The sequence below is a fragment of the Lissotriton helveticus genome, chromosome 3_2, assembly GCF_964261635.1.
Source record: "Lissotriton helveticus chromosome 3_2, aLisHel1.1, whole genome shotgun sequence".
Lineage (NCBI taxonomy): Eukaryota > Metazoa > Chordata > Amphibia > Caudata > Salamandridae > Lissotriton > Lissotriton helveticus.
The window spans coordinates 7,949,536-7,974,357 of NC_136062.1; positions in this window are offsets into that span (position 1 = coordinate 7,949,536).

Sequence of the window (24,822 nt, forward strand, 5' to 3'; positions counted from 1 at the left end):
GGGAGAGCACGTATGTTCTTTTCCGCTTTTAAATTGGATGGCTGAACTCTTTTCGGATGAAGACGGTGACTTTCTATTGGAGGCTGTTGCAGCTTATTTTGCATACACAGTTATGTCATAGACCTTTTTCATGTTTGATATGCTGAGTACTAGCATTTCATTGACAATTCATTGACTTATTTGTCAAGTTTTTATTATTTAGCTTGCCTATTGGCTTAAGACTCGATAAAGTACTTGGCTGTTTTATTTTTCTTTAGCATTAAATTTTCCTAGTTTTTAATGTTTTACCTTGCGGACCGTCCACATATAAAGTTGCAATCTGCTCTCATGAGATGGCACTTCTATTATGTTATTCAGTTCATTTCCGGATCATGGGGAGGTGTCATCTAGGTCCTGGATATCTTTACACCGTGTTAAGTTAGCATGGGCTCATTACCGGTTTAAACGCCATTTTTCCTTTTTTGCAACTTCTGCACACGACACTTAGTTGTTGCTTTAGCTTTCAACCTAGTAGTTCATCGTGGTTTACATGAGAATAATATGTTATTGCTCTACTATCTGCTTTGCTTGTTAAACTATATCTGTACAGCGAGTGCTGAAGTTTCAAGAACAACACGATACAGAATTGTTATGAGGTCTGATCTCCACGACTTCATACTCATAACATAAGTGCAGCTTCTGCCAATTCTGGGCATGAGGCGGGTTTTATATTGCTTTGCCGAACACACATACACAACACTTGATGCGGTTCACATGAAGAGAGAGCTGGTGTATGCTGATGTGATTCCTTCAAATCTAAGACACTAAAGTATGGGCACGCCCTAAACCAACACAAACAGACCTTCTTAGCAAATAATATAATATGTGTATTAGGGAGGGTGAGATATAAGCAGCCGCGGGCCGTGGAGGGAGTTACGGTGGGGCAGGGAGGCGGGGAGGGGGAGGGGGAGGGGCAGGGTGGAGCCCTCTCCACCCTGCCCCTCACCCTCCCCGCCTCCCTGCCCCACCGTAACTCCCTCCACGGCCCGTGGCTGCTTATAAGTGTTGCTAACTCTTATTCATTTACAGCATGTTAACATACTGTCACCATTTGCTTTTTATGTACTAGTAACTATGCTGGTAATTTTGCTACTGATAATATGTGTACTTGTATTATCTAAGATACTACGCCTGAGAAGACGGCATTAGTAAATAAACATTTCAAATACACATGTGTTCTTCTTTACTCCATGTTCTGGTTTCTAAGAAATATATAACGACCGACTGTTCATGAGTTCCACGTATCCTGAGGTACTATAAGTTCATATTCTGGATTGTCTAAACATTGAGAGTTTGTTATATCCAATGTGACACTGTACCTAGCTTGCTAAGGGGTTTTTGATTACTAAGGTGAGTTTTGGGACACCCTAATTCGCCGAGGTTCCAATCTTCTGTCCACAGTTCTGTGTGAGAACAGAAACCCTGCGACAGGGGCACCCCCGACCCTTGCTGGAGCTTCATCACACTTGCGATACAACTCCAGCAATGCGCCACCTTTACGGCACAGATACATCACGCATCTGTGCTGTTTTTGCCCCATGATGCGCCGCATTGTAAATGCAGCACACCATAGGTGACGGAACAGCGGCACAGAATGACTAACACATCCCTGGTGATGCGCCAGTCATCATAAATCTATCCCTATGCTTCTTATCTTGTTAGAGATGAACCGCCATATGTATCATCAAAGTTTTTTGCATTTCCTAAATAGCGAACTTTAAGGAATAAATAGCGATTCTTTACCATTCCTAGTTTGCGATGAGCTATTTGCTAATTACAAATTACCCATTCATTTCCTTCATTTCCATAGGGCGGTTGGACTCACTTTTAGCTCGAACGGCTGAATGGATTTCCACGAAACTTGGCAAAATTGTAGGGACTGGTAGCCCGATGTGCCTTTGCTATGTCTCAAGATATATGCTCCAGTGGTTTTTACGAAAATTAACTTTGAAAAATATATATTGGGCTACATTGGCCTATATATATGTTGGAGCCCAAATGTAGCCCAATGTAGCCCAATGAAGCCCAATGAAGCCCAATGTAGCCCAATGTAGCCCAAAGATGGCCGCCAGAGACAAAAAAAACAAATGTAGCCCAAATATCAGCCAGATGTAGCCCAACTATAGCCCAGTGACAGAATGACCAATCAGCTTCGCAAACCTCCGTTACGCGAAGCGGAGCGCTGTTACAGATATATATCTTTTTTTGAACGTTAATTTCTCAAAATCCACTGGAGCACATATATTGAGACCTAGCAAAGGCACATCGGGCTACCAGTCCCTAATATTTTACCAAGTTTCGTGCAAATCCATTCAGCCGTTCGATTATTATTATTATTTTTTTTTTTTGCCCTGCGGGGCCCTTTTAAAACCTCCACATCAAACCTAGGGGGTCAGCGAGGATCTACTATGCCCCCTTATGGTCATTTGCCCCTTCGCTTTGGCCTCCTCTTGTCTCTCGATCCTACCGAGAGACAAGATGGCGGCCGCTACGGACTGTTTGGAATGTTTACAGACGCCGGAGAACCAATCAGCTTCGCTTCACAAAGCTCCGTTGCGCGAAAAGTACGCGTACTGGAGCGCTGCCCGGTCCGCTGTTACAGATATATATCTTTTTTTAAACGTTAATTTCTCAAAATCCACTGTAGCACATATATTGAGACCTACAAAAGGCACATCGGGCTACCAGTCCCTACAATTTTGCCAAGTTTCGTGCAAATCCATTCAGCCGTTCGGGCTAAAAGTGAGGCCAACCGCCCTATGGAAAACTCAATGTTAAAAACACGTTTTGGGACCCCCCTTTTTTCTCAACCCCCCCTGGACGAACCCCCCCCCAATTTTCAGGGGCTGCTCAGAAACAAAATGTGCCATTTTCCTGAAGATTTCAGCCAATTCCGTCCACAAACGCCAAAGTTATTAGACATAGAATTTTCAAAAATCCCATAGAGAAAAAATCCTAACTATATATACCTACTGGCGACCGCCAGTAGGTAATATTTATATATATATATATATTATTAAACTCAAAGTTAAGTAGTTCAGGTAATAAAGATGTCCTGGAGTACAGTGCATGCAGATCAAGAGAGAGGTCCAGGAAATGATAGACATTGATCTAGACGACGATTGATTGTTGCCTTTGCATGGCAGAATGAGGGACTGTTAGACTGTATTTTAAAAATGACCTTTATGACTCCATTTTGTGTTGCCATGCTCTCGGCAACTTGGTGAAGAATTGGTTTTCACGTTGAAGAACCGGGTTTTCTTAGAACCCAGCGGTGCCAGGGACACACCTGAAGTCTACGGATTCTCCTGTCTTGGAATACAGAGACACGGAATACTTCTGGATGGCGTCAAAGATCAAATGTATTAGCTGCAGCTAGTAACGGTAAACCAAGCAATACAACACGGTGTACAACTCAGGAAACTGCTCAATTTTCATAGAGCAAGACATCTCTTTTTATACACCATATTCTCATTACAAATGTACACCCACTGCGCAAAATTCTGACCAATAGGACACATTTTCTAGCTGAGTATCACATTAACAAAAACACAATTTACAGTAACCCAACCCAAAAGTTAATTATTAGGACTGGCCCAAATTCAATTTCCACAAGCCGGACAAACCCATAATTGAAAGCACTACCCATGTAATGAAAAGTCGTAAGGAAAGAAACAATTCAGATGGTGAGTAGGATAAGATATGTGCAAGAAACTAAAAGTTAACGATATCCTGAACATTGATTGGCAATTTTAGACAACGATCAGACAGAGAAATTGGCTTCGTGAAAGGGTCAGTTTCAGGTGACGGGGTCAGCGTCTTTGCAATTCACTCACAAGTCAGAAAAGGGCCTGTTAATGCATACATGAACAATGAGGCCCATGCAACTTTGTTCGTTCGGCTACCTCCACGGCCTACGTGAGGGCAACACAAAAAATGGCGTCACGAACAACTCAAACAAAATGGAGCCTGGTTCGAAATCACGGAACCTCAGACCCTCCTTTTGCCATTACGTAGGCAATGACCTAAACTCACGTCAATCTGAATCCAGGTCTAAGTCTATTCTCATCAGGTCATCAAGGTGTTGCTGTAACATCATCTTATTATCCTTTGCTTCTCTCGGGACGGGTCTTCTCACATAGATCGTAGCACAAAGTCCACAAATGGCGGGACCACACTGGATGCATAAACAACACGAGAAAAGGATTGCTAAAGCCATACCAAGAAACATCAGAATCTTCCATCCCCATTTGGACAGCAGTTACCAAAACCATTCTATCAATGACCAGTTCCCTTCGTCTACATGTATAGACTCAGCGGACTTATGTAACCTTAAGTTGGCTTGGTACACTGTCGGGCCATTATCTGGAATGAAAACACAGCAACTAGACCCGATCAATTTACATACCCCACCTCTATCTGCAAGTATAATATCTAAAACCAAGCGGTACTGTAATGTCATAAGGCGATCCGCTTGAAGCTCAGCTGTAATATTGCTAAGAGCACCTGCAGTCTCATTTATAGTGGCCTCGACCACTCTCGTAAGCTGACGAATATTTCTACTATTAGCCATAGGACCCCAAAAGGACAGAAAACCCTTAAAGAAGTCCCCAACTTCTTGTGCGACAGTATCTCTCGCATCGATAACACATCTACCATATCTTGTCTTATGGTAATTGAAAGCAGCTGTGTATGTAGGGGGAAGCAAAAAGGCCACATAACATGTGCCTGAAAAATCAGAAGGCAACCATGTATATGCTCTGTCGTAACAAACAAAATACGTGCCTTCAGCTGGCATGAACGGTGGAGATTTCTGAGATGTATAGACATAGGTGTGAGCACACACACTCTTACCAAGCTGAGCTCTCGGATTCTGACCATTACCTTGCAGACAAAAATGATCTTGGTGGGGTACAATCCAAATAGGAGGAGACCTTTTCTGTCTCTCATTTTCTGTCAGACTAATGCTATATCTCGTCTTGTTCCAACCGATATATGCTCGTACCTCATCTTTAGGGATAGCATTATACGCATCAATATCTCTGATCTTATCTACTATTCCCTGTATCAAGGCATTATTACTCGCATTATCTTTGACGGAACGTACAGGAGATGCTTCATTCGCATAGATAAACATTGCTTCGAGTGCCCATACTGACCCATTAGGCGAAAAAGGCAAAACCAAATATGGCATTCCCTTATCTGTCGTATGTGGCATAAAACCACAAACCCAACAATTTGTGGTATTTACGACTAGCTGATGCTGATGCAACATCTGTATGAACGAATTGTTTAAAATTCTGATCTTCGTGTCTGTTCATGTTCAGGCAACGTATGAAACTCATGTGGGGAAACAGTAGAGAAAGAAAGAGTAGGTTGGGACGTAGATGCAAGCACCTGTTGCGTAAAATAGACAATCCAACCCACACAAGCTAACGTAATATTCAAAAGCATTAGAAAATACAGTATTAAAAAAACATTTGCTACGAATCAATATACATATTTTCACTTTAGGATCAGTTCTCTTAACACCCTTGTCAGACTCAAAAAACTCCATCCTCTAACGTGCTGCTCACGGCTATTACCTTCTTCACTTAAGTGTGCGTCAAGATCGTACTAACGACCATGAACCACAGACCTTATGTCAATACGCGGCTCACCCCTTAAGGCTGTACCGCGACCCTGCAGCGGAGTCCGGATGGTGACTCGAAAAAGAAAAAGAAAAAAAAAAGTCTCTTGATCTGACAAGGTGTAATTCACTACATAAAAAAATGCAATCTTTATTTGTCCATAGGTTCATTCTTTCTCAGTCTTAAATTGTAGCGCTCTTTACCAGGCACAGTTTGCTCTTTAAAAAGGACTTCCGGATTCGTTGTGTCGAGTCTCAAATGGGAAGGCACAGCAGCTTGCAGAATGTCATCATCCTCGCGTTCTGACTGAGTCCATGTCAAATGTGCATCACTAAAAGGTACAAATCTGGGAATTCTTTCACATTCAGAGTCGGCTATACCATCCCTCACCCACTTATCATACGGTAAGGGCAAAGGAACTCTTTTACAATGGGTGGCATGCACCCAGTTTTTTTTACCAGCTACTCTAACTGCAGTTCTAGTGGCCAAAAGGACCGAATGTGGTCCAGTCCATCTCGGCTCCAAATTCTTAGTACGTTGAAAATTCTTCGTCAAGACAAAATCACTAGGTTGAATCGTATGGCCTGGATCTGCAGTAGCTGTCGGCAAACTGTCATAGACCTGTTGGTGGAGAACACGTAATTTAGCAGTCAAGTCATGTAAGTAATCCACCAACATTGGGTACTCAATCTCACTATATTTCTTAGGACGAGGCACACCCCAAACATTCGCTGGACGACCAAAAACTATTTCGTATGGGCTAAGTCCCAGACGAGAATGCACTGTCGTCCTTGTTGACAAAAGAGCCAACGGCAAGACATCTGGCCATGTAAGACCAGTGCTCACTTATATTTTAGCCAATTTCAACTTCATGGTGCCAATCTAGCACTCGACAAGTCCAGCAGACTGGGGGTGATTCGCAGCATGGAATTTCTGATTGATACCCAAACCCGCACACACTTTCTTCATGATTTGACCCACAAATTCACTCCCATTGTCGCTCCATACAATTCTCGGCAAACCATATCTAGTGAAATACTCTTTGAGCAAAATCTTGGCTGTGGACAAGGCAATATTATCCTTTAGGGGGTAGGCCTCTATCCATCTGGAAAAGGCGCAAACAACCACAAGGACATACTTCAAATTATTGCATCACTCCATGTGAAGATAATCTAGCTGTATCACCTCAAACGGATACGTCGGAGGAGCAAAATTACCAGCTGGAGTTGGGGTTCCCTTTCCAGGATTGTACTTCAAACAAATCATACAATGCTTCACTACATTCTCAGCACATTTAGGAATTCCAGCATTCTGCCATACTGGAGCCAACAACTTGCATATCCCTTTCGAGCTAATGTGAGCCATTCCATGAGCCATAGTAACCACTGGGAGCACATACGCGTCAGGCAACAACCATCGCTGGTGTTCCGACAACTCAACCCAACAACCTGTCGAATCAAACATACCAGTACTTTCTCTCCACGTACTCACTTCCTTTTCCGTAGCTTCAGTCTTAAATGACTTCACACTTTCTATTGTGTCTTCACACATTCCACTAGCCATAACCCAATTAGCAGGGCCTGCAACATACATACGGCTCATCATGTCTTTTGCCGTTTCCTTCGCAACTTAATCCGCAAACGCATTTCCTCGACCTACATCATCCACAACTTTCTTATGCGCACTGCATGTGGAAAAAAAAGGGTGGCACTACCAACCAGAATATAAGATCCTTAAGTATTGCCCGGCGGTGTCGCCTCTTGAACCCACAAAGAAGTTAAACTATTGAAGAGGCTGGCGCTGGAGACTGGAAGGCAGGAAACAAGGTTTTTATTCTCTCCGGAGGAGAACACAACAAAACGGGCAGAAGGTATCGTTCTGAGGTGCTCTAACTGCATCCCTGAGGCCTGGCCTCTTATACACAAGTTTATCTCTTTATTGCATGTAACACATTCTCGTCGATACTTTGATGTACGGAAAGACATCCTCAGAATCCCCCCTTCCCAGCCCGTTCCCACGCAAGGTTACAGTGGAAGTCCCCGCCCCGTTCACAACAGGTGATGATCATCGCGCAGCTGGATATTCCGCCGATTCACGGAGTGTGTGGGGTTCGATCGGATCTCGTAGGGCGGGGGGCTTTGATCAACCCGGGGATCCCTTGCTGGGGGGAAACTTTCTATTGTACGGGGAGGGGCAAGGAACAGTATCGGCAGAGCTGGGTGTCGGCCTGGGAACGAGGAAGACGAACGGGCACACGGGGAAAAGGGGGTTTGCATCAAAGGGCCGGGGATCATAAATGGGAAGAAGGGAGGTGTCGCGCTGGGAACAGGACGAGGGCCTGGGGCAGAGCAGCGCTGAAGAGGGGTTTTATGATTCGCGGCAGGTGCAGGCAGGGGGGTTGTCAGTATGCGGGGGATGCCGGCGAAGCTAGGAGGGGGAGAGAGGCGCGCTGGCTCTCGGCGGGAGCAGGGAAGCCATGGTGTTCAAAATGGCGGCTGTTTTACGCGCACAAAAAGGTTAAGGAGAGCAAGAGGGCGCCGATAATGTTGACGGTCTCCGTCCAGCTTTCAACAGTCCCCCCTTTTCAACATATCTAGCCACCTTGCTTTACTCAATGTCAATTTTCATCAAATTTCTAACTTCGGTATCATACAATGCTCTCATATGTTCGCTTCCAATGTCCACAGTTTTGGGAAAAATGCAACTCGCACATAGAGAACACATAGGTGGCAGACATTGAATTCCTAAGCATAGGCCACATATTACAACTACGGGAATCATGATAATGGTGAGCAGTCTCCAGCCCCAGCTTTTGACGGTGTCCCAGAACCAACCACCAAGCGACCATTCTTCTTGCTCTTGGTGAACTTCCGAAGAGAGTCTGTGAAGATGTTCGATGGCTTTGTACACTGAGGGTGAGTTGTCCGGTATGTATGTGCAACAGCTGGACCCAATAATGCGGCATGCTCCTCCACGGTCCGCCAGAACCACATCTAGAACGAGGCGGTTCTGAAGAGCCACCAAACGGACCGCTTGGAGCTCGGCGGTGTTGTTGGCAAAGATGCCCGCTGTGATGTTCATGGTCGTCTCGACTGCCTGAGTCAAATGTCGGATGGCACGGCTGTTTGCCATCGGGCCCCAGAGGGGGACGAGTCCTTTCATAGCATCGAGGAACTGCGCCCCTGTCGAGTCGGCTTGTTCAATGTCTTTGGCTCGTTTTTGCCTGTGGTGGTTCGCTGGGGCTACATAAGTCGGAGGAAGGACGAAGGAGATGTAGCAAGTACCCCCCCAGCCTTTGGGGAGCCAGGTGTAGGCCTTCGTGCCGCAGATGAAATACATGTTTGGGGATGACACAAAGGAAGGTGGATCCGTGGAATCCAAAGTTCTGGTAAAGCGGCAAGCGCTGCGACCCACCAGCTGTGTCCCAAGTCCTTCTACACACATGTGGCCTGTGACATTGATGACCGACAGGGCCACAGTCAGAGTGGCAGCCGTTCGTTTCCGCAGATAGGAGAAGGTGGGTCTGGTTGGATTGTTGAACACCTGCATTTCGATTCGTTCTTTAGCCGGGATGTCCATTTGGATCGAGTCGCTGGGGGTCAGCGGGCAGAAGTGTGTCTTTGTCTTGTTTCGCCCGGCCCCGTGAGAAGAATGTGCTGCAGTTCTGCTGGAGGTGGCATTGCCCGTATAGCTCTCTTGCAGGAGGATCAGCCAAGCAAGGCAGGAGCCGTGGACAGAGAAGGGTGAAGGGATGAATGGTATTGAATGTCCAGTGGCATGGGGTAGCAACCCACAGATCCAGCAGTTGGTGGTATTGGTGGCAAGATTGTGCTGGTGAAGTAGCTGCACGAAAGAGTTGTTCCAAAATTCCTTTCGCCTCTCTCTTAGTTGAGGAGAGAGCGGGATTAGATAATGTTCCTTCAAGGTGGTAGGCTGAGCAGTGGTTAGGAATGATTCGTGAGCAGGTGCATGTTCTTCCAAAATCCAGAGCGTGGTCATGAGGAGAAAACAGAAGAGGATTGTGATGAAGAGTACAATTGTCTTTGAGCTATGGAGTCTGTCTGTTCTCGGATTTCTGTAGTGGGTATTTCCTGCTGTCCCCGTTGGCTTCTTGTTTGGCGCTTCCATCATCTTCTTATCTGGCGCTTCCATCATCTTCGTTTTCAAGGTGCTCGGTAGTGGGCAGGACCACAGACTTAGTTTTAGCTTCTCTCCAGGTAACCCTTGGTAGTTTGGGTCACCGTTCTGAGATCCTTTAACCTAGTCCGTGGCCTACTTAGCCGAAACTCCCTCCTTTCGACGCAGGAAATACCCTTCTCGAGATGGCACAGTGGGGTCAGGATGTTTTGAAAGTTCAAGTGTCTCAGTATCAGGATAGCAGTTCAACGATGGTCGGTCCTGGTTCAGGAGCTCTTCTTGGGTGTTGACGGTGTCTGTCGTGGCCAGGGCTGGAGAGACCTTTTTGCAGTGATGAGCGTGCAGCCAGTGTTTCTTCCCCTCCACTCGAAGTGCGGTCCGAGTGGTGATCAGCACTTGCCAGGGGCCCGTCCACCGGGGTTCCAAACTCTTTGATCGCTGAAAATTTCGGATCAGCACGAAGTCCCCCGGCTGGATGGCGTGACCCGGACCCCTGGAAGCATCGGGGATGGCCTGCTGCACCTGCTGATGAAGGACAGACAAAGTTTCAGTCAATTTGTACAGATAATCAGACATTAGGACGTCCGGAACGTCATGAATGGAAGTTGGTTTCGGGGCAGACCAGACGCTCATGGGTCGACCGAAGACAACTTCATAAGGGGTTAAGTGATGTCGGGTGGGGGTAGAGCGCATCGATAGCAATGCTAATGGGAGGGCGTCTGGCCATTTCAGGCCCGTGGTAGCCACTATTTTGGCCAGTTTAAGCTTTAGTGTGGCATTGTGTCGTTCGACAAGCCCAGCAGATTGAGGGTGGAAGACTGCGTGGAATTTCTGTTTAATACCCAGCCCATTTAGGATGAGCTGGTTAACTTTGGCTACAAAGTGGGGGCCATTATCACTCCATAAAACACGACAGAGGCCATAACGGGGGAAAAACTCCTTTAACAGAACCTTTGCAGTGGCCATAGCGGTGTTGTCACGGGTTGGATATGCTTCCACCCACTTGCTAAATGCGCACACCACGACGAGTACATATTTCAGGCCTTGGCATCTGTCTAGCTGGATGTAGTCCATCTGCAGGACTTCAAATGGGTGGTTTGGGACCCCAAATCCCCCCCGGGGTACTACAGTTCCTTTCCCGGGGTTGTGTTGCAGGCATATTAAGCATTGTTGGACCAGGCGTTTGGCGGAATCTGGGATCTTGTCATTGTGCCAAACCCTGGAGACAAGTTCGATCATGGGGGCTGATCCTATGTGGGCAGGGGAGTGTGCCATGGTCAATATGGGAATCAAGTACGAATCAGGTAGCAACCATCTGTTCGTGTCTTTTGTCCGCCAGCAGCCTTCATCGTCTTTCAATCCCACCCGTGTCCATTCAGTCAATTCGTGTTGTGTGCTAGCCGTTTGTATGTCTCTAATTGTGTCCTTGGCGTCAGTCCAGTTTTCTGCTTGTGACCTGGTCACGTACATACGTGTTGTCGTTCTGTTTTCAGCTGTCGTTCGGGCGGTGATGTCGGCTAGTGCATTTCCCTGTCCAATAATGTCTGTCACTTTCTTGTGTGCCTGGCATTTGATAACGGCAAGTTTGTTGGGGAGGAGGACAGCTTCGATTAAGGCGGAGACTAGATCCCCGTGCAAAATGGGTGTGCCGTGTGAGGTCAAGAATCCTCTCTCCCTCCAGAGGAGCCCAAAATGGTGAACCACCCCGAAGGCATACTGGCTGTCGGTGTAAATGTTCGCTGTGGTTCCTGTTGCCAGGATGCAGGCTCGTGTCAAAGCAATCAGTTCCGCTGCCTGGGCAGATCGCTGGGCGATGCGAGCTGTTTCTACTACAGTTCGAGCCGTGGTGACTGCATAGGCAGCGGAAGTGGTACCATCGGAGAGTTTGATGCAAGAACCGTCCACCCACAGCTCCCCGTCGGGGTCAGGGAAAGCCGTGTCTCTGAGATCGACCCTACTCCTGGTCTGTTCGTCCGTGAGAGTCACGCAGTCATGTACGGGGTGCACATTGGGATCGTTCTCTGGCAAGGGTAACAGAGTTGCTGGGTTCAGTGTGGTGCATCTTTTCAGGGTGATATGGGGGGCAAGCAAGGTCAGTTCGTATCCAGTCAGTCGTGCACTCGTCAGATGTTGCGTCTTGGTTTGGTTCAGGAGGGTGTCGACTGCATGGGGTACCAGTACCGTGAGGGAATTCGAGAGTACAATCCCCTCACTCTGTCGGATAGAGATTGCAGCAGCAGCTACAGCTCGAAGGCAGGCAGGCAAGGCTCTGGCGACAGGGTCAAGAGTGGCAGAGAAGTAAGCGCACGGTCGTTGCTTAGGGCCGATGGCCTGGGTCAGGACAGATAAAGCGCATCCCTCCCTTTCGTGAGTGTAAAGGGAGAAGGGCTTTTTGTAATCAGGGGTACCTAGGACAGGGGCTGAGCAAAGGGCATCTCGCAGTTCTGTGAAGGAAGTTTGACACTCAGGGGTCCAAGGGAGTGGGAAAGGGACGTCTTTGTTTAGCAGAGAAAGCAGTGGTTTTACAACGAGGCTGAAGTTTGGTACCCATTGTCGGCAGAAGGAGGTGAGGCCTAATAGGGAGCGAACCTGCTTCTGGGTCTTAGGGACAGGGGTATCTAGAATGGTCTGGATTCGATCAGGGGTGAGTTTTCTTCCATCTTTGGACAAAAGGTGGCCTAGGTAAGTGACCTGGGGTAGGCAGTATTGCAACTTCTTCTTGGAGACCTTGTGGCCATTTTCCGCAAGGAAGTGCAAGAGTTGAATGGTGGCGGTAACCGCTAGAGGGGTGGTGTCGGCTGCCAAAAGGATGTCATCGACATATTGTACCAACACCACTCCGTCGGGTAACTGGATTTGGTCTAGTTGTCTTTTGAGGGCCTGGCTGTAAATGCTAGGGCTTTCCGTGTAGCCTTGAGGCGCTCGGCAAAACCTATATGAGCGGGCTTTTAGGGTAAAGCCGAAGAGATATCGGCTGTCTGGGTGGATGGGGATGGAGAAGAATGCGTTCTTGAGGTCGATGACGGAGAAGGTGGTGGCAGTGGATGGAATCAAAGTCAGGATGGTGGTGATGTCTGAGACCACAGGGTACTGGGGTACCACCACTTTGTTGATCTCTCGGAGGTCGATGATAAAACGGTATGCTTTCTCATCTCCCTCTCCCTGCTTCTTGATAATGGGCAAGATAGGGCTGTTGCAAACGTTGCTAACCACTTCCTCTACCACTCCTGCGTCTATCAGTGACTGGATAATCATTACCAATGCCTTCTCGCCCTCTGGCGATATCCGATATTGTGGGAGTTTTGGGAGTGTTGCGTCTGGTCGGACAGTAATGTGCACTGGGTCAATTAACATACGCCCTACGTCCGAATCCGCTTTGGCCCACAGATACGGAGGTAGAGTGTCAAGTAGGGACGCGTCAACGTCGGTGATGGAAAACATGTGTCGGGGAGAGCAATGTCTAAGCAGAACGGGGTTGTCGTAAAGAAACACTCGAACTCCATCTTGAGAACACCTGATCGTCGCTCGGAAGTGTTTCAGTAAGTCAAGTCCCATAATGGCGTCAGGGCTATTGGAGGAAAGCAAGAACGTGGTGTCGGTGGTGTTGTTTTCTACGTCAAAGAGAATCGGGGCAGACAAAGGGTTGGTGGAGGGCATTCTATCGAAACCTGTCGATGTTATGAGTGAGCCAGACAAGGGTGCCCTTGGAATCAGTCGTTTAGATAACGCACTACGTGTTGCGCCAGTGTCTACCAGAAATGGAGACTTGGTACCCAGGACCTTAGCAGTGACATATGGGCCCTGCTGGTCAACATAGAGCTCGACTGGATCCCTCCCTCGCCCTTGGCTGTCCTATGCGAAGGTGTGAGTGTCGTCATAGTCAGATTGTTGATATTGGTTCTGCCTGGGTCGATCGAACGTATTTGGTCTGCTTGATCTGTCATTAGTCGCGTCATTTGGGGGCCCTCGTTGTCGTCCCTTAGGTCTCGGTCCGTTTGCTACATCCCTGGGGTCTTTGTTTCTGATCATTTCCAGAAGAACTGGGCACTGGGATTTCCAATGGCCAGTCCCTTTGCAGAAAGCGCACTGGTCTTCTCTAAGGTCTGTGCGTCCACTGTAGGAAGTCAGAGTGCGGTCCTGGGGAAATGTAGTCTTAGGGACGTTTGTCTGGTAGTTTCCCCGGTATTGGTCTCGTCCTATAGTCACCCCTTGCAGTTTGGCAATCATCACCCTCTCTTTTAAGTCCTTCTTCTTTTTCTCTGTCGCCCTATCGTTTTCATTTTTCTGATGCTCATAATATTGGGCCATTTGGAGAATCGCTGTAGGTTTGGAGGCTGCCCAACTACTCTCGCTGGCCTGTAGTTTCTGGGAGATTTCCGATGATAGGCCCTTAACATAATTCTGGACAAACAGATGGTGTCCGGTTGCAGTGGTCATGTCCTGGCCGCTGTAATCGGAGAACACCGTTTCAAACCGGGAGAAGTATTCCGATACATCCTCCTGGGGTTTTTGGCGACAGGCTGTTACTATCGACCAGTCCACTTTCTTTTCTGGGATTAGGGTTTTTAATTTCTCTACGATTTTATCTGGGAGGTCTAGAATGGATTTCAAAGGCTTTTGTCCTGGTCCCCGTTGTTTGTCCAGGTCATCGAGTTGTGACCAGGTATGTCCAAACAGCTCAAGGTGGTCGACTTTCCGGATTTGCTTCCACACATCAGCTGGTAGACATAACCCGAAGAACAAGTCGATGTCAGCCAGGGTCATAAGAGTGAGCCCAGGGCTGTACCCAATTCAGTATAGAAGGCAGTGGGGTTTTTACGTAGGTCGGGTAGAGATTTCCGGAATGTCAGTATCTCTTGCCGGTCCCATGGCTGGTAGACCCAGTTGTACACTACCCTTCCCTTCGCATCTTGGTTGTTTGCATCATCGTGAGTCCCTGTACCCCGAGGAGGAACCCAGTAAGGGGCAGCCTCTCGTATCGGCATCATGGTGTTAGATTGCTCGGTTGGTGGTTCGGTCACTACAGAGGCTGCGGATTTAGCTCCCGGCTTTCGTTCAGTGAGGTGGCGGAAAACCTCAAGCGTACGCGTAAGGAGGTCCGACACATCACACTCGCCCTCATCCCCGATATCGACCTTCCGGTACAGAGTCCTTAGGCTCTCGGGACCTTTGTCTCGATATCGGTCCTCGTATGCATTCAAGACATGATAACACAGTCGTACGGTAAAATGTCGTCTGTGACTCCCTGTATACGAGCTGAACACATCCGTGATGTACTCTTCATCCTCCTTCCTTTCTACCAGTGTCCTTGCTATTTTGTCGATCCCCGCTCGCTCATCTTTGTCTAGTCTGTTTGTTCTTGCAGGGCCAGCCCCTCGAGTCTCATGGTCGTCTATCGTTGTTGTGGATGCGGGTTTTAATACAAGGGGTTCGGCTGGCACAGAGGCCATTGGGGCCGACGCTGTGGCGGTACCTTCGTTTGTACCTGGGGGTGGCGCGTGCTGCGCCAAGGGTTGAGAAGGGGCATATGGAGGGGGCATGTAGGTGATAGGAGGACCTAACAGCAGGTCCTCATTGGCTCGTTGTTTCGAGGGTAAATCAGGGTAGAGCATGGAGGGGGTTCTAACCGGACACTGGCTTGGCGTTTCCATTTCTAGTTTCTGTTTAGCTTTCTCTCTTTCCTTTATCTCTTTTTCTAGTTTCTGGGCAGCTAGGTGGGCTGCTTTTCGCAGCTCTTTTTCCAACCTACTCTCAGTTTTCTTTTTACGTTGTTCAGTTTCTTTTCGCCACATGCCGAAGCTGTCAAGCATAGTAGGTGTTGTCTTGTTTTTACCCAGGGCAGTTTCTAGCGTTTTTATTTTATCATCATCGAAGGATCCTATCAGGGGCCACTGACTTTCTTGACCCTTTTTTGTATATTTATGCCATAGTTTACTATAGGCTATAGCGGTCAATCCATGCTTCATGAACATGTCCTTATTAGGGGTGCCTTCCAGTGGGGCTGGATGGTCCATCTCTAATAGGCGGTCCGGGCTAAACAGGCTACTAATCAGTGGGGAGAAGACAGACATGACGGCTCGTAACGAGGGACTAAAAAGTCAGCACTGCCTATCTTATCACTAGGTGCAAAGACTGGACAGAATATTTCTATTCTACGTTGTTTGCAGGCAGTGAATACCTCATGGATCAAAATAACAAAAGACCAATAAATAACAATGGGGAGAATGAGTAGGTCCGCAAAGATCTGCGTTACCTACCCTTTTCACTATCTGCAAAAAGGGTGGTCTCTTCCCTGTTTGCAGACAGGGAATCTCCAGGAAACAATAGTTTTGCGAACAACAGTTCAGTTTCAAGTGATTATTGAGTGGGGGAGAAAAAATAAGCACGGCTGCTACCCTACCTATCCTCCACTGCTTGCAAAGAGAGAGCCCGTTGTTTCTCCGTTTGCAGACAGTGAATCTCCAAATAAATAAAAAGAGCAATACTAGTATTTTTAAACAAACAAGCAATCAAGCAATCATTTCGCAACTTGTCGTGATTACACGACCTTACCCGGACCGCATGGACAGTTTCTTGTCTTCCGAATCCAGCGCCCGATCGTCCTCTCTTCTCCGTTATCCTCGCGGCACTCCTGATGGTTCCCAGTCAGGACCGTAGATCACTCGAGAGAGGTCTGTTCGGAACCAGTGAAGTTCGGATGATCGGCTGTCAGACGAGGGTCTATCGGACAGACGCGTTCCCGATCGTTGCAGTCGTTCACTTTGTCGTCAGGACCTCTCCCACTGGATCCATGGGTCACTGATGGGCCCCACGCTTGGGACGCCAATTGTGGAAAAAAAAGGGTGGCACTACCAACCAGAATATAAGATCCTTAAGTATTGCCCGGCGGTGTCGCCTCTTGAACCCACAAAGAAGTTAAACTATTGAAGAGGCAGGCGCTGGAGACTGGAAGGCAGGAAACAAGGTTTTTATTCTCTCCGGAGGAGAACACAACAAAACGGGCAGAAGGTATCGTTCTGAGGTGCTCTAACTGCATCCCTGAGGCCTGGCCTCTTATACACAAGTTTATCTCTTTATTGCATGTAACACATTCTCGTCGATACTTTGATGTACGGAAAGACATCCTCAGAATCCCCCCTTCCCAGCCCGTTCCCACGCAAGGTTACAGTGGAAGTCCCCGCCCCGTTCACAACAGGTGATGATCATCGCGCAGCTGGATATTCCGCCGATTCACGGAGTGTGTGGGGTTCGATCGGATCTCGTAGGGCGGGGGGCTTTGATCAACCCGGGGATCCCTTGCTGGGGGGAAACTTTCTATTGTACGGGGAGGGGCAAGGAACAGTATCGGCAGAGCTGGGTGTCGGCCTGGGAACGAGGAAGACGAACGGGCACACGGGGAAAAGGGGGTTTGCATCAAAGGGCCGGGGATCATAAATGGGAAGAAGGGAGGTGTCGCGCTGGGAACAGGACGAGGGCCTGGGGCAGAGCAGCGCTGAAGAGGGGTTTTATGATTCGCGGCAGGTGCAGGCAGGGGGGTTGTCAGTATGCGGGGGATGCCGGCGAAGCTAGGAGGGGGAGAGAGGCGCGCTGGCTCTCGGCGGGAGCAGGGAAGCCATGGTGTTCAAAATGGCGGCTGTTTTACGCGCACAAAAAGGTTAAGGAGAGCAAGAGGGCGCCGATAATGTTGACGGTCTCCGTCCAGCTTTCAACATGCACTTCACAATTGCAATCTGCTTTGGGAGAGTAAGTGATTCAAGAAGCTCGTTCACTAATTGCCCATGCTGTATTTTTGTACCATGGGAAGTAAGAAATCCTCTCTCTCTCCACAAACGCCCAAAACTGTGGGCAACACCAAACGCATACTGGCTATCAGTATAAACATTCACTCGCTTTCCTTCTGACAACACACACGCTCTAGTCAATGCAATCAACTCTGCTGCTTGCGCAGAATTCTGTGCTATAAGTGCTGTCTCAACAACTGTATGTAAAGTTGTGACAGCATATGCCGCAGTCGTCTCACCATTCGGAAGCTTGAAACATGAACCATCTACCCATAGGGTACCATCAACATTCGTAAGAGGAGTATCTTTCAAATCAACTCTAGCCTTCGTTTCTTCCTCTGTCCAAAGAAAGCAATCATGCTGTTCTTGAGCATCTGTCTCTACAGAAATCGGCAACAACGTAGCTGGATTCAACGCATTACATCTCTTAATGTGAACATGGCTAGCCAAAAGAGTCAGCTCATAACCTGACAGACGTGCACTAGTAAGGTGCTGAGTCTTAGTCCTATTCAATAAGGTATCCACTGCATGTGGGACCATCACAATCAACGTATTATCCAATACCAAACCAGCAGACTGTCGGATAGAAACAGCCGCTGCCGCTGTAGCTCTCAAACAACTCGGCAACACTTTAGCTACCGGATCTAACGTCGCTGAAAAATACGCACATGGGCGTTGCTTGTCTCCAAATTGTAGCGTCAATACTGACAATGCACAACCTTCTCTCTCGTGAACATACAATGTGAAAGGTTTACTGTAGTCCGGAGTACCCAATACCAGAGCCGAACACAATGCATCATGTAATTCAGAAAAACTTTTCTGACAATCGTCAGACCAAGGGAGAGGATACAGAGTATCTTTAAGAGTCAGCGCCAACAAAGGTTTCGCTAGTAGGGAAAAGTTGGGGATCCACTGCCTACAATACGAGGTGATACCTAAGAAGGCACGCACTTCTCTCTCTGTGGATGGCACACTCATTTGCGCAATCGCTTGAATTCGTTCTGGGGTCAACCTTTTTCCCTCCTTCGACAAGAGATGACCTAAGTAGGTTACTTCTTGTCGGCAATACTGTAACTTTGAAGGTGACACTTTATGATGATGGTCAGACAAATGTCGTAACAAAGAAAGAGTAGCCTCTTTACAAATCTCTTCGTTATCAGCAGTAATCAGCAAATCATCAACGTACTGAATAAGAGTAGCACCAAAAGGCAACACAAAACCATCAAGCTGAGTTTTCAACGCCTGACTATAGATGGAGGGACTTTCACAATAACCTTGAGGAGCTCTCTTAAACCGGAAGCTGTGGCCTCCTAAAGAGAAGCCGAAAATATCTCTACTTTCCTCGGCAATCGGAATACTGAAGAAAGCATTCTTCAAGTCGATAACAGAAAACCAGGCTGCCGAAGCAGGAATCAGAGTCAACAAAGCAGTGATATCAGGGACAACAGGAAACTGTGGCACCACAATCTTATTCACTTCTCGAAAATCGATCACAAAGCGAAACACAGGTGGCTGGCTGAGAAGCATCAGTACGCTTAAGGACAGGCAGAACAGGACTGTTACACACGTTACCTCTCGTTTCTTCAATTACACCCTTCTCAACCAAATCATAAATAATTGCTAGAAGAGCTCTCTCGCAATCACTCGAGATTTTATATTGGGGAATACGAGGTAGCCTAGCATTCGACTTAAGGGTAACAACATAGGGTGGAATCTGCAAGAGACCAACATCATTGGGACCTGTAGCCCAAAGTGTATCAGGAAGAGAACGCAATTCCAGCGGAAGGTAATCTTTAGACAAATACATTGGAGAAATCACTTTCTTACCCAAGGTAAGATGTACTCCCGAAGGAGAACAAAATGTAATGTCGCATGCAGTCTTTTCAGCAAGTCCAAACCCAACAGATTCTCACCACAACCAGTCGTTAGAATAAGAGGAGCTTCCAATTCACAAGGACCAATAGAAAGGGGCAAAGGATTAGAAACCAGGTTACAAACTGGGGCGCCAGAAAATCCTACTGAAACGTTGGTCAAGCCAGACAAAGGTGCGCCAGGAAGTTTAGAGTGCATAATAGAACTCTTCGTCGCACCAGTATCTAAAAGAAAAGGTTCTGCCACACCTAATGTAATCACTTCAACATAAGGTCCACTCTGGTCTACTGGAACTGACACTACTCCCTCTCTTTGCCCATGGCTGTCCTAACTATCATTATAACCAGCACTCTCACTCTCGACATAATAATCATCAACATAGTACTGTGCAGACTGACCACTCGGAGCATTCTGTCTGTCAAAATAATTTGCAGAATTCTGAAGGGAAGAGGAACGCTCATTCTGGGGTAACACAACACGTCCCCTACCCCTAGGAGCTTGCTGGAAACCACCACGACCTCTCTGACCAGATACGCCATTCACACGCTGTAACAAAGCCGGGCAACTATTCTTGAAATGACCTTCCTCTCTGCAATAAGCACACTGATTAGGACCAGGAAAGAATCGCGGAGCATAAGGCTCAGGCTTCTGTAACAATCTCTGAAACTGTGGAGGTTGCTGAAACTGAGGCTGATTCTGATGAGGCGGATAAGCTTGCTGCAAAAGAACTTTCGTCTTTAGATCTTTAGTTTTCTTCTCTGCTTTATCCTTCTCATCTTTATCCCTATTCTCATAATATTGTGCAGTAGCCAATATCTGGGCCGACGAAGAAACAGCCCCTGAACTCTCAGAATCCTTTAACTTATTAGAAAGTTCGGGAAGCAAATTAAAGACAAATTTGTCCACAAACAACCTTTGACCACCTTCCATACTCATGTCCTGACCACTATGATCGATAAATGTCTCTTCAAACCTAGTGAAGAAATCAGACACACTCTCGTCTTCTGTTTGCATGCTGCTAACTTGTCCCAATTCACTCGAAATGGTGGTATCATAGTTTTCATTAAATTAATTATCCTACCTGGTAATTCTGCAACTAAAGGTTCAGGTTTAGCACCTCCTACCTGCCGACCATCTGCAGCAACAATGTATCTCCTAATTCTTGCTCATGATTCTCATGACGAATCTTCGCCCACAAAGGTTGAGGAACTACATTACCCATCAACATATCTATGTCAACTAAATTCATGATACACGCATCAACTGTCTGGGACAACTCCTTGTAATAACTGGCATGTTTCTTACGGGGGTCAGGTAAGGTCTGCTTAAGAGCCAAGACCTCTGCTCTTTTCCAAGGGACATGTACCCATACTCGCTGAAAATGTGCAGGTACACCCTGAATACCCTGATTAACATTAGCAACAACTTCCTCTCTCCATACAGGGGGAACCTCTCTCATAGGATACTGCTTCACTTTCCTCCTAACAGAGTAATCAGGTTCGTACAATGTCTGAGGCGGTAATCTAGACCTAAAAACAAGTATCGTCTCCACGGCATCTGTAACATCAGAATCCACTATCGTCCCTTTAGCAAATTCGGACTGAACATCAAGCACTTCCTGCGGAATCGGACCCAACTCATTATCTTCCCATTCCTGACGAAGAAAAGTACACATTACATCAAAAACATACCTTTGCTTAGGCGGCTCCCACTGAAAGAAAACATCCATATCCGCTGGCAAATTATACCTGGAAGCATTTAAAATCCATCTACGAGCCAACAAATCCAACACTGTCCGTTCCTCGGAACTAGGAAGCTGACTACGACTCTGCTTTCATTCAGAAACAGGGGTCATATTCAGTGACCCAATCAATGGAGACAACAGATTAACAACAGTCTCAGTCGTTCGTTTTCGAGCAGAAGGAGAAGAAGCAGACATAAGAACAGGAGAATAAAAACCAAGAACCAAAACAAAGTCGTGGGAGCGACTCACTTATACTTAACCAAAATGTCTGTCACGCCACCAGAAGACCGTCTATCCTCTCGCTTTACAAAGGATCAATCAAGGGTCCAAGACAGGGCGACAGTCAAGGCAGCAGTCCTTCATAGCCATTGGAAAGCGGGAAGCCTCGCAGTAAAAACTTTCAGTCCACGTCGACATACAGGGGTCGATGAAGTGGTTGGCCTTCCTCCAGAATTTCCTCACGGGCTCCTCACGATCCTCAGGCTTGGACCGGTACCGCTGAAGTTGCCCCACCGTTGGGCGTCAACTGAAGAACCGGGTTTTCTTAGAACCCAGCAGTGCCAGGGACACACCCGAAGTCTTCGGATTCTCCTGACTTGGAATACAGAGACACAGAATACTTCTGGATGGCGTCAAAGATCAAATTTATCAGCTGCAGCTAGTAACAGTAAACCAAGCAATACAACACGGTGTACAACTCAGGAAACTGCTCAATTTTCGTAGAGCAAGACATCTCTTTTTATACACCATATTCTCATTACAAATGTACAACCACTGCGCAAAATTAAGCCAATAGGACACATTTTCTAACTGAGTATCACATTAACAAAAACCCAATTTACAGTAACCCAACCCAAAGTTAATTATTAGGACTGCCCCAAATTCAATTTCCACAAGCCGGACAAACCCATAATTGAAAGCACTACCCATGTAATGAAAAGTCGTAAGGAAAGAAACAATTCAGATGTTGAGTAGGATAAGATATGTGCAAGAAACTAAAAGTTAACGATATCCTGAATATTGATTGGCAATTTTAGACAACGATCAGCCAGAGAAATTGGCTTCGTGAAAGGGTTAGTTTCAGGTGATGGGGTCAGCGTCTTTGCAATTCACTCACAAGTCAGAAAAGGGCATGTTAATGCATACATGAACAATGAGGCCCATGCAACTTTGTTCGTTCGGTTACCTCCACGGCCTGCGTGAGGGCAACACAAAAATGGCATCACGAACAACTCAAACAAAATGGAGTCTGGTTCGAAATCACGGAACCTCAACGTTCCTGTCAAAACTTGCCCAACCCTCCCTGCTCCTTGTGGTTGAGCCAATTCCAGAAGCTGCCTGTGTGCATAACACCCCCACAGCTGTGTCAGAGACTCAGCCACATCCTGTCCATTGTTGGTAACTCAACCTGTCACACCAGCTGCCCTGTGACCACCCCAACTGATAGAGGAAGCACAAGGTTATGCCCTGTGACCACACCAACTGATAGAGGAAGCACGAGGCTGTGCACTGTGACCACACCAACTGATAGAGGAAGCACAAGGCTGTGTCCCATGACCACACCAGTTGAGCAAGGAAGCAGGGGGCTGCGTACAATGTGCAATCAGAGACAGATGTCCCCTGGCCACGATTGCACCACACAAGACTGACGAAGAGCTTGTCAGATGAGGAACTTGTCTGAATAGGGAACTTGTACTGTGCAAATGGGCATTGCTAGCGCTATAAATATGTGTCATGCTGTGAAGTAAGCAACAGTCTCCGTAGAATTATCTTTGTACCATTCTGGGACCTCTGTCCTTAGCTCGAGCTACTAAATGACTTGCTTCCCTCCACGGCTGGTTGTCCTGGTCTCTTTGGTAATGTATGATTGATGCAATAAGGACCCGTAGATTCAAGGCATTTCCCTGCACCACTGGCTTTGACTCTCTCTAGTGGGGGGGATCTCTAAAAAGCTGGTTCTACAGTATTGCCAGACCTGTTTCGTCAGAAGTCATCTCGAGATGTTCCATTGGCAGTACCATTGATAGTATAGGCCTACTGCATCAACATCCACCACGCAAGACAGAACCCAGAAATGGAAAAAGGATAATGAAAGAATGGGACAGGTTGCGGCAAAGCATGCGGCATCAGTCCACATACCCAACAGTTGGAAGTATTTATGATCAGCTGATGATGATGTAACATCTGGACAAAGGTGTTATTGAAAAATTCTGCACGGCGGGGAAAATTGTGGGCGGGTAACGTGAAATACTGATGCTCTGCAGGAGTCAGGGTAGGAGTTGGTGGGGTAACAGGATAGTAGATCAGTAATATCCAACCGATGATAGACAAGATGATTGAGACAAACAGCGTCACCACGGGGGCCACGAAGCACTTGCTATGTAGGAGACTGACATATACTTTCTGGACTTGGGTGTAATGGACGGCTGCCATTGTACTAAGCCAGGGACCACTAGCGGCTGTCTGTGATTGGTGGTTGCTTCACTAGATGCAGGTGCCAAGAACCCTAGGGGCATACCTTAGTCTGACACACCAGCACCGGTCTTAGCCAGGAGATCACAGCTCTACAGCCTATAGGTACCGGGCGAAGTCAAGGGCAAGCCTTCCTTCTGGAACGCAAGTTATATCGGGTAGAAGTAAGAACAGTATGGTCAGGGAATAATTTCCTGATGCTGAGCAGAGTGAGGGGAGTGTTTCACCTTTCCCTTCAGTATACTGTCACTCTCTGCTTCAGTAGATGTAAAATGTAATCTTGTGTCGCTGAATGGAACAAACGTCAGGACTATTTCTGTCTCTGAGTCTCCTCGTCCTTCTCTCACCCACTGATCATAGGGTAGAGGCAGAGGCACTCAGTTCTCCCGACCTTCAACTTCACGGCAGTGCAGGTGGCCAGTAACACCTGACGGGGATGTGTCTAGCGGGACTCGAGGCTCTTAGTACGTTGAATGTTGCAAATCAGAACCCAGTCGCCAGGTTGGATAACGTGTCCTGGGCCCTCACTTTTAACAGGTATGGCCTCATGCACCTGGTGGTAAAGAGTACAAAAGGTTTTAGTCAAACTGTACAATCAGTCAACACAGGGCATTCAACATCAGACAGTTTCTGGGGCCGTGGAACACCCCACACATTGGCAGGCCTCCCGAACACAATCTCATAGGGAGATAGTCCTATCCTGGTATGGGCCGTTATCCTGACAGACAGCAGAGCCCGGGGCAGAGCATCAACCCAAGTGACACCTGTCTAGGCTACAATCTTGGCCATTTAATCTTTAGGATGCCATTGTACACCTCCACTAGACCTGCTGACTGGGGGTGGTTAGCTGCATGAAATTTTTGTTTCATACCCAGTGCTGAACAGACATACTCCATTATTTGAGCTGTAAAGTGCGTCCCGTTGTCACTCCAGACCAAACGGGGCAAACCAAATCGTGGGAAGTATTCTCTCAGTAGTATTTTGGCTGTAGTGATAGCGGTGCAGTCTTTGACAGGGTAGGCCTCCACCCATCGGCTGAAGGTACAGACCACAACCAGGACATATTTTAAATTGGTACATCTGTCCATCTGGATATAATCCATCTGGAGGGCTTCAAAAGGAAAGGTAGGGGGAGAGAATCCTCCTC